The 14,644-nt window shown below is 43.1% G+C and overlaps 1 protein-coding gene across 2 annotated transcripts in view; it reads left to right on the top strand.

Moving 5' to 3' along the window:
* Positions 1-6,352: 6,352 nt before the first annotated feature.
* LOC131470990 (glutamate receptor ionotropic, NMDA 2D) overlaps positions 6,353-14,644 on the top strand; it is a 50,520-nt gene continuing 42,228 nt past the window's right edge. For both annotated transcript variants that reach the window (XM_058647150.1, XM_058647149.1), the window contains exon 1: positions 6,353-6,856. The gene's annotated coding sequence lies outside the window, so the exon portion shown is untranslated. The remainder of the gene's footprint in view (positions 6,857-14,644) is intronic.

Here is a 14,644-nt window from a genome sequence, read left to right as displayed (position 1 = left end):
ATTGTGTTGGCTGCTGAAGCTGCTGAAGCTGCTGGCCGTGCATCTTTGTTTATACTCTGCCTGCCGGTCGTCTCCACACAAGACAACACGCTTTTATGCTAAGGAGTTACAAATCACACAGGTAGGAAATCCTTATTGCAATATTAGAAGATATTTCAGTTAATATCCCCCTACATTTAAAAAACACTCAATAAAACTCTATACTTTATATATTTTTATATACAGTTATTTTACTTTTCATTTAATAATTAAATGAATGCTTACATTCCACATTGGAGTAGGGTCTATCAGTGTTGAAAAGAGTGTGAGTGTGTTATATATTTAAATAAGTTATTCATTATATATATTTTATACTTATTTTCTGAAGAACTCCAAAGGAAAAAATGTTTTTGTAATTGTGGTTATGTCACCTTTTCATCTGTCATTGCAGTTATTTTCACTATTTATTGATTTTAATTTAGTCAGAAAAATGACCTTTGTAATCAATGATGAAAATCAGTAACAAAGTCGATAAAGTAACGTATCAGTCACTGTATTGTTTCTCCTCTGTTTTCATGCCACGTTACTCCTGTACTGTAACATTTATATACTTTATAGTATACAATGATTTGAAAATAATAATAATCAATTGACAAAAAATGTAGATTAATCTGATTACATACAGCCCCTGCACAGCCAAAAATCACACTGGAGGTAGTCGGTTGCAAAATCATATGTGAGGAAATTCTATATTATCTATTTTACTCAAATCATTCAGAGATTATACTCGTCCAGTTTAGCTGAGAGGGTCTGAGGAAGCAACAAGCGGAACGCGTCGTTCGGTTATGAATTAAGGTGAAATAGAAAAGTCATTTCAGTGTGACTCTGATTTTATACTTGATTCAGTATTTTTCATCAAACTAATATAGTGATGTAGTGTTTGCGTGTGTGTATTAGAGAAGCAGAGAGAGAAAACCTTATTGTTTGATTGTTAGCTGAGAGCTAAACAGATGCGTGAATAGAGATAGGAGAGCCCAGTCACGTCAGGTTACACCAACCAACCAAAATCAAACTGTCACTCACTCACTCACTCACTCACTCACTCACTCACTCACTCACTCACTCACTCACAAACAAACTCATGCTTCCACAGACAGTAAGTGGAGCTGGGAAATACAAACACACATCGGCAAAGCCTCGATCCCAGATCCAGCCTTTATTAACCAGCACAGACGCACACGCAGCAACTTTTTTTCATACTTTTTTGGAGGGTGACGGTGGCATACCAACACACACACACACACACACACTGTGGAGTAAATACAGTGATGACGCATGCCATCACATGCCTCATAAACCCTAATGTTACCCCTCCAATATCTCCATAGGCCTCAGGCAAAACAGAGAGCCTGCCATAGAAAAAGGAAGGAAGAGAGAGTGGAGCAAAGGAGCAAGCTGTGATGATGAATTGATTGATGAATGCAAATGAAGATGAATGCATGTGGCAAATGCAGATAACAAGAGGAATATGAAGAGTGCAGTGGGTGGTTCACCTTTTTTTTTTTCCTCTAGCAGAAAATATGAATAGCTGATGTGTATCTGGCCCATTAAACGACAGCAGTGACAGTGAATGCACCACTGAACCAGATATGGATCCCATATCACTGATCATATGGCCCAGGAACAGCAGTCACTAGTCCTTCTATATACCATCTGGAGTCTAATCACTGGGACAGGACACACCGATCAGCTTAATTGCCCCCACACTCTAACCTTTACAACCATATGGACTAAGTCCTAAAACTGACCATACATCAGTGTGCGTGTCGAGTATCTGGCAACAATTCCTGTTTTCACTCGTTTGTCTCCAGTGCAGCATCACAAAACATGTTGGGTGAAAACGGCCAGGTGGAAACTGAGGGTGAGGCTGATATTTGTGCAGCTGGTTTTCATTTTCCAAACACACTTTGATGGGGTTTTTAAAATAAGAGGATTTGCTGCTTTTCTTCCATCCATCCATCTTTTACCGCTTTATCCTCCACATGAGGGTCGCGGGGGGCGCTGTGCCAATCTCAGATGACATAGGGCAAAAGGCGGGGTCACGCCCTGGACAGATTGCCAGTCCATCACACAGAGAGACACATAGAGACAAACAACCATCCACTGTCACACTCACACCTACAGTCAGTTTACCTAATCCCCATACTGCATGCTTTTGGACTGTGGGAGGAAACTGGAGAAAACCCCCACACACGGGGAGAACAGGGTCGTCTTGCTGCAAAGGCAAGAGTTTGCTGCTTTTCTTGATGAAAATATCTTTGTGTATTGATCTGCTGATCCACCAGACGTGATCTGAGTTGGTGTACCTCTTAATGAGAGGATGTCTTGTATTAAGACATAAAATGACCATGATGTGAGAGCTCAGATTAAGGAAACATCCACTTCCTGCATAGTTTGAGCGTCCGAGGTCCAGGAGGCGCCACTGTGTCCTCTTGGCCAAAGAAAATCCTTTGTCCCAAATGCCAACGTCCTTCTTAATCCAACAAAGTGACCAACCCACAGAAATTCACTTGAACTGCTCTACCTTTTACTTTTTCCACTATTCTATTCTATTCTGGATGTAAAACACCTTAAAACCTCACTCAGAGGTATAAACACAGGTTCTAAAATGACAGTATATTGTTGGAATGTTGAAGGTTAAGCATGCGTTGCACACTGCATGTTCTCTCCAGAGACATCTAGTCATATACATATGCAGATATAGAGCTAAACTTTTATTTTCCAGGTTTTGACACATTTGCGAGTTCTTTCTCACTGTCGAGAATCTTTTTTTTTATTATCGGCGCTTCTTTCCACTGCAGAGATGCAAAAGATGAAAACTGCGCACAAGACACTTCTGTGGATTATTCACAATAACGAGGACACTGATTCCGGGAGAGAGATTTTGCTGTTGAATTTTTTAAGTGTACTTGCTTTTAATACTGAGTGCAGCACAAATAAAATAAAACGTTGCTCTATATTGGAAAAAAATCTAAACTCAGGACAGGAGGATCACACGGATAGGAAGCATGTAATATACTGCATGCACAAATGGACTCACATGTGCACGTGAGCACACACACACACACACACTCACATACGTGTGCACGTGTGGTGACCTCAGACAGACGAGTGTAATGATGCCTGAGTTTGGCTCAGCGATGCTGGTTCCTCGGGACAGATCTCGCAAAGTCTGATGAAGGAGACACCGCCTCTGGGTATTGATCTTAGCTTGAAAACACACACACGCACACACACACACACTGCTGCTGCATGCGTGTGTGCTCCATGAGTCTCTGATATTGGTGATGATTTACCAATCCTCCAGGGAATTGACACATTTCTGTCACAGTGAGACCTTTGCCCTGTTTCTTCCAAAGCAGGCGCTACATTCACAAACACCTCCTCTGTCTCTCTCTCTAATCTGTCCGTCTGTTTTTGAGCGCGATCACGAAAGGCAACTGAAGGGGAAAAGGTTTACCTTCAATGAAAAGATAATATATTGACATATAACCTGATGATGTGAGGTTAACTGTTGCTCCAGGATGTTTACATCGGGGTGGCCAGATCAACATCTTAGGCTGATGCACCAAAACCAAGAGCCATAACTGAAACTCCGGATTTTTAAAATGGTGTTGTGTATACAGTAGTAAAATTATGACAAAGGGCTGAGTAATGGCCTTCGATATGCTTTGGACTCATTTAATGTTACTAATGGCACTTCAGTTCCACTACATCATACATACAGTAGCTGCTCCCTGTCCATAGTAATTACTGTTTACATCTGTCATCTGTTTGTCAACAATGAGGATTTCATTCAAACTCAACAATAAATCAACACGAATCAGAGGGATTGAAGCCATTGTGTCGTCACTTGTAACTCAGTATAGACTTCATGATCAGACTCACTCAGTCATAACTTCACCTGTTGGTCCATGAGCAGGTTACACAGCAGCATCTGAGTAACTTGCTGCTCTGCTTCCTCCTCCTCCTCCTCCTCCTCCTCCTCCTCCTCCTCACTAACTCTCTGCCCCCTCCCCCACTGCCGTTCTCTTTTACTTAAAAACATATGAATTACCTCTTCCTCAATGCAGCTGTGCGGTCAATACCCAGAGACACACACACACACACACACACACAGGCTGAATGGCCTCAGTCCCCTGAGTGCGCTACAGTGGCCAGGGGGAGGGGTCAAAATGTGAGTGATGGACGTCCTGTAGGTCAGAAGCAGCTTCCTGACCGTGCTTTTGTTGAAACACAGAATTGAAGCACTCCTTCTCTCAGCTCCTCAGAGATTAGGAGGAGGATTAGTCAGCCCTGCACACAGTCGAGCAGAAGGGAGACACTTTTGCGTGTGAACTCTGCGTTTGCTAAATAAACCAGTACAATCCGATCAAAACAAATCATGTATGACCGATGAGAGGCGGGGCCACGGCCCCTCTGGGCCCCCACCTGGCACCATTGTCACAGGTTGGTGCTGATACCAGGTTATACTGTACACACATGATGAGAAGGAAGAGCAGGAGGGAAATAACAACAAAACCAGAATTCAATGTACTCTGCAACTCTTGCATCCCTCCAGAGTTTTTCACTCTTGGATTAAAGAGAATTGTAAACAAATCTATTGCCTGCAGTGATAAATGCTCATGAAACCTTACTTTAAGCTGCAGTGTGTAACTTTTGTGGTGGATGTTATTATTTTTTCCTCTGTTCAGTTTTCTTGAACAGAAATGATAACATTATTTGTTTGCTGCATACTTGATCTTAAAACAAACTCTGTCAGGCAACGCTATCTGATCTGAGTGAGGGAGTGTTTATGTATATACAGCAGCAGCAGCAGCACAAGGGCGGGTGGGGACAAGAGGCATTGATAAACTGCTGAACCATTGGGTCTGAGCTGTAGAATTCACTTTTGTAACTTTTCCTGGACATATCTTTGTGTTTTCAGTCATACTCCAACCTGTTTGCAGCCGTCTCGCTTCACTATGGCATTGTCAGCTGTTGCCTCCATCTGTCTTCATATAAAACAAATCACATCTTTTGTGCAGCGCGGGAATGTCACCATGCAGGTGACGCAAGACCTAAACATCGCTATACTGAGAAACACAGCCATGTGAAGCTTAACCAGCATTGTGTGGTTTGAACCTAACATTCATTCATTCCTCTCCCATATAGCTGACACAGGGCAAAAGGCGGGATACATCCTGGACACATCGCCTGTCCAACACAGGGACAACCATTCATCCACACACTCACACCTACGGTCAACTATTCCCTCTCACAATCACGGTCACTAGAGTGTCCAATTTGCCTTATCCCCAAATCTGCATGTCGTTGGACTGTGGGGGGAAACTGGAGAACCCAGAGAAAACACACACACACACACACACACACACACAGCAGAAAGGCCCTTGTTCCGACCGCTTAGCGGATCCCGGATCTTCTTGCTAACCACTACTTGAACGCAACACACATTAGTTAATATTTAAACACTTAAGTTTTAAGGACATCTTCTCTCTGTCTCCCTTAATTGTGTCCTCTTTTTGTTGAGTGTGATTGTGAAAGGCAACTGAAGATTTGGTGAAAAGACTAAACTACAATTAAAAGATAATTTACTGAGCGGCTCATGATGTGAGGCTAACTATTGCTCACTTTATATTGGCACTGATCCCAGATGAAACCCGCACGTTGAGGAAAGAGGAACAATAACATCACTCCGCACATTCAGCCACCCAGACTTTCACTTTTCAATTAAAGAAATAAACAAATGTACTGCTCACACACACAGTGACTCACTGAATGAAAACTTTCCCAAATATAAATATTTAATTTCGGCTCTGAAGTCCAAAACACGACCAGTTTACTGAATGAAGTGCGGTGTTTTGATGCTGCGTGCGCCTCCGCTCTGTGCCAGCCGCTCACACATGGCCACTAACATGCTGTGGATTTCTCATTCACACGCACACGCGCTGACACGCAAACGCACACGCACGCACGCTGCAGCATGCAACGAAGCACCGTGCAGGGGTGACACTCACGTGTGGATCCACAGATGCTGGTGTGTGGCGCCTCCGTTTTGCTTGGAGAAGCAGAAAGCGGAGAGGGGGTGGGGGGGAGGCAGGACGGGAGAGGGAGGGATGCAGGGAGGCAGCCAGAGATGGATGGATGGATGGAGGGAGGGAGGGGAAATGCGGAGGGACGCAAGGGAGTAAAGAGAGGAGGGTGGGGGGCTGGGGGGTGCAATGAGAGGGCTTAGTGGTTCTAGTAAATATTTATATTGCATTATGATACGCGCGAGAGTGAAAGAGAGAGGGGGGACGGCAGAGAAGGGGGGAGATATTGAGCGTCCATTCCTTTATTAATTTTATTCCGGACCGCTAAGTTTAGCATTCAACACGTGTCGCCAGTGATGAAGAGAGGGAGGGAGGGGGGAGGAAGCGAGAGAGCGAGAGAGAGAGAGATAGAGAGAGGTTGACGGTTGCTAGGTGACGGGGCGCATATACTGAATTTTAACAAAAGAACAGGGAAAGAGGGAGAGAGAGTGAGGAAAGAGGGAGGGAGGTAAGGAGGAAGAGCGGAGAAATTGAATACATGTAGAGCATCTATATATTTAGATAGATATTTTTCCCAGCGCGTGTGTCTGGGCGTGTGTGTGTGTGCGCGCGCGCAAGTTTGTGCGTGCGCGCGCGTGCGTGTGTGTGTGTGTGTGCGGTGGCGGCAGCGGCGGCGGCGGCAGTGGCGGCGGGGGACACCCGCAAAACGGATACCTCAAAAAGGAAGGATGTGAAAAAGGATGGAGGGACGCAGGAAAAGAGGGGGGAAAGGCTGGTGAATCACAGTAAGTACATTTATTTTCATGACATTTGCTGTGTGCTCTGGCATTTTTTTTTCCTTCTCCTCACTGCTTCACCCCGCAAACACACACACTCACACAACACAGGCTCACACACGCACACAGACTCTGGAACTGCTTAGATTAATTGCGGCTCGGGCAGTGAGAGGGTGCTACGCGTCATTGAGACAGGAATAAGGGGCTCGGGTGTCGGCATCTGCTCGGCCACTCATGATGGAGAGATGGATGTTCCGGGGATGGAGAGGTGGAAACGGACGGCGCACCGGGGCTTTGACCCCTCTGTCATTGCTGCGCCTGAAAACTCACAAGCCTCTTAACGCAGGAAGGCTCCTCACAGCAGCAGCTGCTGCTGGGATAGATGTGCCAGTCATGCACACACACACACACACACACACACTCAGAATTACCACTACTTCAATTAATCATATACTAAACCTTTGGGCTATGATTTTTGTCTGCCAAGAATTTTCACTGCATTATTCATAAAGACAGAGTTTGTGTTCCGTTTAAGTCTTTAAACACTGACACTGGCTGCAGTTTCCCCCTCACTCTGCTGCTGCTGCTGCTGATGCTGATGCTGCGGACGTATTAATTGAGCTGATCATATCTGTTGATGCTCATTTTCTCTGGATGCTGTGGTCAATGTTAGTGCATGAGTGTGTATGTGTGTGCATGTGCTTGTAGAGCCTGCAAGATTGCCTATCAGTTTTTCCTCTTGATCTATTTATATCCCAATATATACACTGAATATTTGGGGCGTATAAGGCAGCACACACTGTTATCCCCCTGTTGCCACCGAGGAATCTTAACCCCAACGGACTGACTTGCCTCAGACACCCTCAGACAACAGGAACAGGCAGTTTTTCTTCTTCTTCTTCTTCTTCTTCTCACAGCTGGAGGGTGAAGAAGTGTGTGAGAGCTTGTACGTTGTAGGTGGATTTCTGAATATGCAGCTCCTTTTGGATGCTCAAATAACTTAAGTTTTTGCCTTGCAGTACTTCAGCAGAGGAGAAGTGTATGACAGGCACAAACACGAGCCTCTGCCATTGACACAACCTTTACTCCAAGAGAGGAAAAATGGCCTTGCACCATTGAGACCACCATGGGAGAAGATATAACGTTGACCTGTAGTGTGGAGAGGCACAGTGTTGCCTCTCTTACAGATTTGCTGCAGTGATTTGGAGTGCGAGATCAAATATATTGGCTTGCACTGCAAGGCCACTGGATCCATTTATCCAGATGGAAATTGGAATTAATGTGTTGTTTGTTTTTGCCGTTTCTGTGGGCTGTTTTCGGTGCTCCTCTCTCTCCTCACTCGAGCTGAATATCCATTTCAATCAGCTCTTTCACCCACAGGTGACATGCTCTCTTCAGTTGATCAGTTCCCTTCACTACAACCCAGTGAAATGTACACACCGTCTTATACTGCAGCACTGTACTCTACTGCATGCATTGCTGTCCGTCAAGTGTTGCCTTCACTGTCACCAAAGCCCCCTTCTTTTCTGATTTGTCATCGAGTTGCCCACAGAGATCTGTACTGTACCAGCTGTGAGTAGGGGTAGACGGGAGAGGGTGATTAGAGACAGAAGGTGTGGAGGGAGAGAGATGAGGGAAGGTGTGAGGAGAAGGAGGGTAGAGCCGGGTGAGAGAATGGAAAGGCGGCAGTATGAAGAGGAGAGTAAGAGAAGGGCAAGTGGAATTGACTCTCGGAGGAGGGACATGGATGACAACCTCAGGAAGAGAGATGAGAGGAATAGAGTCAACATTTGTGTGCGCCGTTTTTTTTCCTCAAGTCTGTGCTCTTCATCAATTTCACTGCATTGATTTGTGGACCTGTGAGCAGAACACCTTCAAGCTTAGCTCAATCCCCCCTCTCTTGTCTCTCTTGTCTTCTTCCAATCCCTCTGTTTCTCCTTGCCCCAATCCTTTCCGCCTCTTCTCTCACCCCGGCAACCTGTGACTTCCTCCGCACATGCAGCTTCCTTTTCCCCGCTCCCTCTCATTCTCCCGCCTTTCCTTTCATCATGTGTTTGATGCAACATGCGTGGATGGTTTCCTCAGTCCCGCGGCCTACCCCAGAACCCCCGTCTCACCCTCTCCACGTGTTGCACCCAGTGTTCTTTTTAATACCACTAATTAAGGTAAAGCTCGTTAACATAGAACATCAATTAGTCTTTAACGAGATCAGAGGCTGGTGTTTTGGAGCGATTACTCTCCTCCCCTCTCCCAGTGTTCTTCTCTGGACTCTACTACAGGCTGTATTGATAAACGCGTTGCATATTTACTTAGGCCTGAAGCAGTAGCCACAGTTTAGCACATGTGGCAGGAGCGGGGTGTTTGACCGCTGATCTGAATCCTTTTTTTTAATTCTTATAAAAATCTACTCATAGTAACAAATGAATCAAATGTGTTAATTACAGATCTACTCTGTTGCCTCACAGCAAGGAGGTTGCTGTGGAGTTTCATGTTCTCCCTGAGAGTGTGTAGGTTTTCTCCAGGTTCTCCCACATGTCCAAAAACATGCAGAGGTTAATTGGACACTCTGAACTGACTGTAAGTGTGAGTTTGTGAATGAGTGGTTGTGACGATGACCTGTCCAGGATTTACCTCTCCTTTTGCCCTGTGTCGGCAGGGATTGGCACCAGCAGCCTCGCGACTCATGTGGAGGATAAAGTGTTTGATTAAACAATGGGCAAATCCACATTTTCCTTGATAACGTCCTCCGTTCAAGGATGGATGTCCTCTACGAAAATCAGCAGGGGACGCGATTAATGAGACGGAGTCTTGTCTGCTGCCTGGACTGGACCAAAGTCTAAATTAAACAGTACAGTACAATCATTAGGTCATTTAATTCATGAACTGATTTTGAGTGAAGTGGATTTTTAGACCGTAGCCTATAGGGGGGGAAAATGAAGTAAAAACAGCAGTTCAGTTTCAGTTATTCCTACAACATGACTTCACGTGTCAAAATGAATGTTCAACAGTGGACAGTGAATGCTGCCTAAGAGGAGATATTTCAGTGGTGGAAATGTGAGAAAGTTACATTTCATCGCTGCAGAGACACTGAGGAAGCTCACCTCTCCTATTAGAGCAGAGCTCATTAGCTGATGAGTTAATTTATTAGTTTGTCAATCAACATAAAATATTAATAATTACAGTCATTTTTCAAGCAAAAAAAGAAAGAAAAGAACATTGAAATGAACCTGAACCTGTGCCAGGTTCTGTAATGTGAGCAGTTTGTGTTGGTACATTTGCAACAAGAGCATCTTCAAGGTCTAGTTTGTAAGAACGTGTGATGTTTAATGGTGAGACTGCAGATTGCAACAGAGAGAGGAATACTTTGCTCGCCCTGCTCCTTCACAAGCACGTCAGGGAACTGTGTGGCCTCCACATACCAGAAAGGATGTGGTTCTTCTTCGATTGTGTGATAAGCTTCTGCTAGAAAACAGAAAAATGCACGCTCCGGCTGTTGGAGCTGCGGTAGAACCGTGGCGGTGATGAAAGATGGTCCATAAAGCACGACCTTTGTCTAAAGTACTATAAAAGACACATTCTAAGGCTACGAAAAACCCTTTAACTTCAAGCGTTGTGCTTAAGGGTTATGTGCAATACACCTATGAGCTCTATTTATTTAACGTATTTATGTATTTATGCGTGTATTGTTTAGGTATTTACCACTGTTTTTTAGCCTGGGCAGTTTTTATTCCCTGTACATTTCGTTATTTATTTATTAATTATTTTTTAACCTTGTTTTTAGCCCAGTTTGGCTCCACATTGTTGCACCTTGCATTGTGCTTTTAATACAGTGCTGCCATGTAGTATTTCCTCATGCACTCTGGATTTGTGTGTTGGTGAATGGTGATGTATGCAGTGGTGAAACTGTGGAAACAGAATTACTCTAAGGGGATAAATAAAGTTATCTGTGTCTGTATTTTAAGGCTATCTACATGTAAGGCTCTGGAAAGTTGTGCTTATGGCTTTTTTTTATTCCGTTGACTTATTGATTATCTGCAGTCATAACATAATTGAATAATACTGACAATAATAATACGATATATTTTTGCTGCGGCTCTGCAAGTTGATTGTTATGATTAGTCGAAAAGAATTCACTGCACGTCTTTCATATTTCAAGATAAAATGATGCCTTTGAAACATGTTTTTCTGCAAGTCAGTATTAGAAAAACAACTTTCCTGGTCACATTAGTGAAGGTACAGCAAATCTCTGCTGATGGGTTCTGTCACAGCTGCCAGGCGACTAGTGACAACTCAAAGTACCTACCACTAATTAGATGTAATCGTGATATTATGATGTAGCATAAGTCATTTGTTCTCTTACATGATGGAAATCTGGACTTCGTTTATGTTCAGCCATGCCAGCTGCTTTCTAATACTGACGTTTGGTAGAAACCAAAGGATAACGTACAAGATCTAAACAGCAGACTCACACACACGCACACGGTGGAGACATTCACTTAAACGCTTATACACTTTCACAGTGTTGCCGAACTGCATTGTGGGTTTCACCGTTTACTGTGGGAGCTCCGTATGGATGATACTTTCGCATGACGAGCAGATGCGTCTGGGACGAAACAAGGTGTCAAATTAGCCACTCGTCATGCAAAAGTATCACACACACATCGCGTCCGTACGTTGACTTTGTAAATGTGAACTTGCCATGTGAAAGAACTGCGGCGTGAACGCAGCGCGTGTAGTAGCATAGGAGGCAACTTTGTGCGACCTTTGTAAAGTGTTTGGTCAACGTCATGGAGACACATGAAGATGCAGATAAGGAGAGCGAGTCTTCTTGAGAGCCAGTGTTGTGCTGTGTCATAATAAGCTCCTCCGTGTGAAACACACAGCAGATACCAGGTGAATGCTTTTCTCTGCAGTGTTTTGAATAAGGAAGTGCACAGTTCTGTTGTGCTGTCAAACCACTCCTCATTTTTTCACTGGTGGCAAAGAGAGTATCATAGTGAAAGTGAGGCTTATCTAGTCGTGTTTAACCCTTTAACACCTAAGCCTCAAAATGTCTGTCTGGACTTTTTTGCTTATTTTAACCAGAAAATATCCTGTGAGTAAGTGATTTGCCCATTTTTCCAGAATAACTTCCAACATCTGGCAGTTATTTACAATATTTACTACGTGTTAAAATAGTATATTGACAATTTAAAATGAAGAAAAACTAAAAGTTTTATTTAGAAAAAACACTGCCGGCTTCCTGCAACAGAGTGAGTGAAATTACCGTAATAACCACATGTTGGTTTTGACTTCTAACCGCTCAGCTTTCGGAAACCGTTGGATTTTTATTTAATAGCACAAACCGTTGCGTAATTACAGTAATGCATATGTGTTGTATGTGATACGCTCGGTGTTAAAGGCTCATGTTCAAGTTTTGGCGAAAACGTTGTCGGTTTCAGTTTGAAAATGCAGTTTTTCGATAGGACATGGTGCAGTCTATTAATTATAACAAAACAGAGTTATTCTCTTGAACATTAGAATTAATTTTCAAATAAACTTGAGAAACATATCTGAGGGTTTCTTTTTAGCAAAGTGGCAGCTGCTGGTTTGACAACTCAGAGGTGTAGTTACAGCTCAGCTATGGAGGAGGACCATAGGAGATACAGTGACACACGTACTGCAGACTAAAGAACAGCAACAGGACATTTAACTAACAGGTACATATGGAAACAGACAGATGAATGGGCCTCAAAATCACACATACACATACAAATGCATACAACAATTAAGCAAGGATTTAATGCGCACTCCTCACACATGCTCCTTTCTATCAAACAGGTGCGCACACACACACTCACACACACGCACACACCTGAGCCAAAGCCTTGCAGGCAGGAGACAGCTAGCAGGCATGCATGCTTCACATGGTGGCATGCAGCACACACACACACACACACACTGTAAAAGTACATTCAGGAAAAGCCTCGTCGGTGTGCAGTTACACACATTTAAAAGGTGCATACTCAAAAATACACACAATGAGAAGCAGATATGCACACAATCACAAAAACACAAGTGTGCAGCTTGGGATGAGAGGGATCCACAGACATTTACGCTACACTGCACTAGAGGTAGACCGATCAGTCGTGCCAGTTTTCAACATTTCTTTTTAACAAATTGTATTGGCTGATTATTATTTAATGAATCAGCCGTTTGTTACTTATTTATCTGTGTGTGTGTGTGTTTTTTTTTAATCCAGAACCTTATTAGACAAACTATAAGTCTTTGATTAACTGTTTAATGTATTCAGTTTTTGGGTTATACTCCTTTTTTTATTATATTAGTGCAATGCAGCCCACTGGATTGGCGAGACAGACCATAATTGTTTTTTTTAATAAAGGTAGAGCTCAACCAATATGGGTTTTTATATGGCCGATGCAAATGCAGAAATTTCCTTCCATCTGATAAAATATAACCATTTAATAACAAATAGTACACATAAGTGCACAACTTAAATAGGCATTTAATGAACAACACTTATTGTCTGCATTTTGCGACTGCACTGCAGTTAACGTTCACATTTTAGGTTAACAATAATGTCCATAATCGATATTAAAGACATGAAACAGGTCCTAAAAAAATGAAACTTATTAGATAGCAAGTGAAAAATTGGAACCAAAAATAAATAATCCAGGTCTAGGCACCAGGAAAAAATAAAAGGCTTTTAATTACAGAGCTACAAACATTAAATACACGTATTGGCTTACACCTTCAGGGTGTACCGACACTGATAAAGAGTGAAAAAAGTGAAGTTATACTGAATAAACACCGTTCACCAGGTTTCTAAGAGCAAACTGTGTAAACGTACATAAATTAGAAAAAGTAAAAAAAAAACAGATTGCAAAAAGCTGCCTGATTAATTGTCAGGATAACCACTCTCGTTCTAAATCAATGTTTATTTTTTATTTAAGCAAATACTGCCCTGTATTTATACATGTGACACAAACGCACGCACACACGTTTGTCAGATACACAAAGAGGAAAAGGGAAATGGCAAATAATGAAAGTGTAAGAGGAGATGTTCAGGAATGTTTTGCGCAGCCTTTTGCAGCAGTGTGCTGCCGACCTTCATGATGATGATGATGATGATGGATGGGCAGGAAATGACACCATAAGTAGTTATTAAAAAGAGGATGTGGGGGCATTCATAAAAACGATGCCAGCGCGTGTCTGTCGTCCACGTCGCGTGGGGCTGCTGTGTCATGCCTCCTGATCTGTGACACTTCCCTCTTAAAGGGAGCTGGCAGTTAAAGCAGGAGTGACTTGGTGCAAAGTTGAACCCGTTTTATTGCCTTATCACTTCATATTAAAGAAATACAGTAGCTTTGCTCTCCTTTCTTTCAGGTCTGAATGTGAAATTCCTCCAAAATAACAGGTGCCATCTATACATCTGTTGCAAATGCAAATGTGCACGTTAGCACCTGTGTGTAATTTGCACAGTGTTATCTACAGTGCAACAGTCGGGGGACGCGAGGAAAGAACAGGGAGCGTCAGGGCAGAGATGGAAGAAACCATCTGTTGAATATGGTTTGATGTTGCTGTGTTTTTTGTTGTTGTTTTTTTAACGTGCCTCATGTGAACATGTAAATCACTGGCGTTGTGATTTGAGACAGTTGTGCAGCTCCTCTCCTGGTTTTTGACACTGAAAAGAACAAAATGTACAATGTGCTTGGGAAGCAGGAATTCTGATGATTCAGGGTCAGGATTAATTTGTTCTCCATTCAGGTTGTTCAATTTCATTATTCAAACTGGACA

The sequence above is a fragment of the Solea solea genome, chromosome 13 (genome assembly GCF_958295425.1).
Source record: "Solea solea chromosome 13, fSolSol10.1, whole genome shotgun sequence".
Taxonomy (NCBI): Eukaryota; Metazoa; Chordata; class Actinopteri; order Pleuronectiformes; family Soleidae; genus Solea; species Solea solea.
This window is presented reverse-complemented; position numbering and strand designations above follow the sequence as displayed.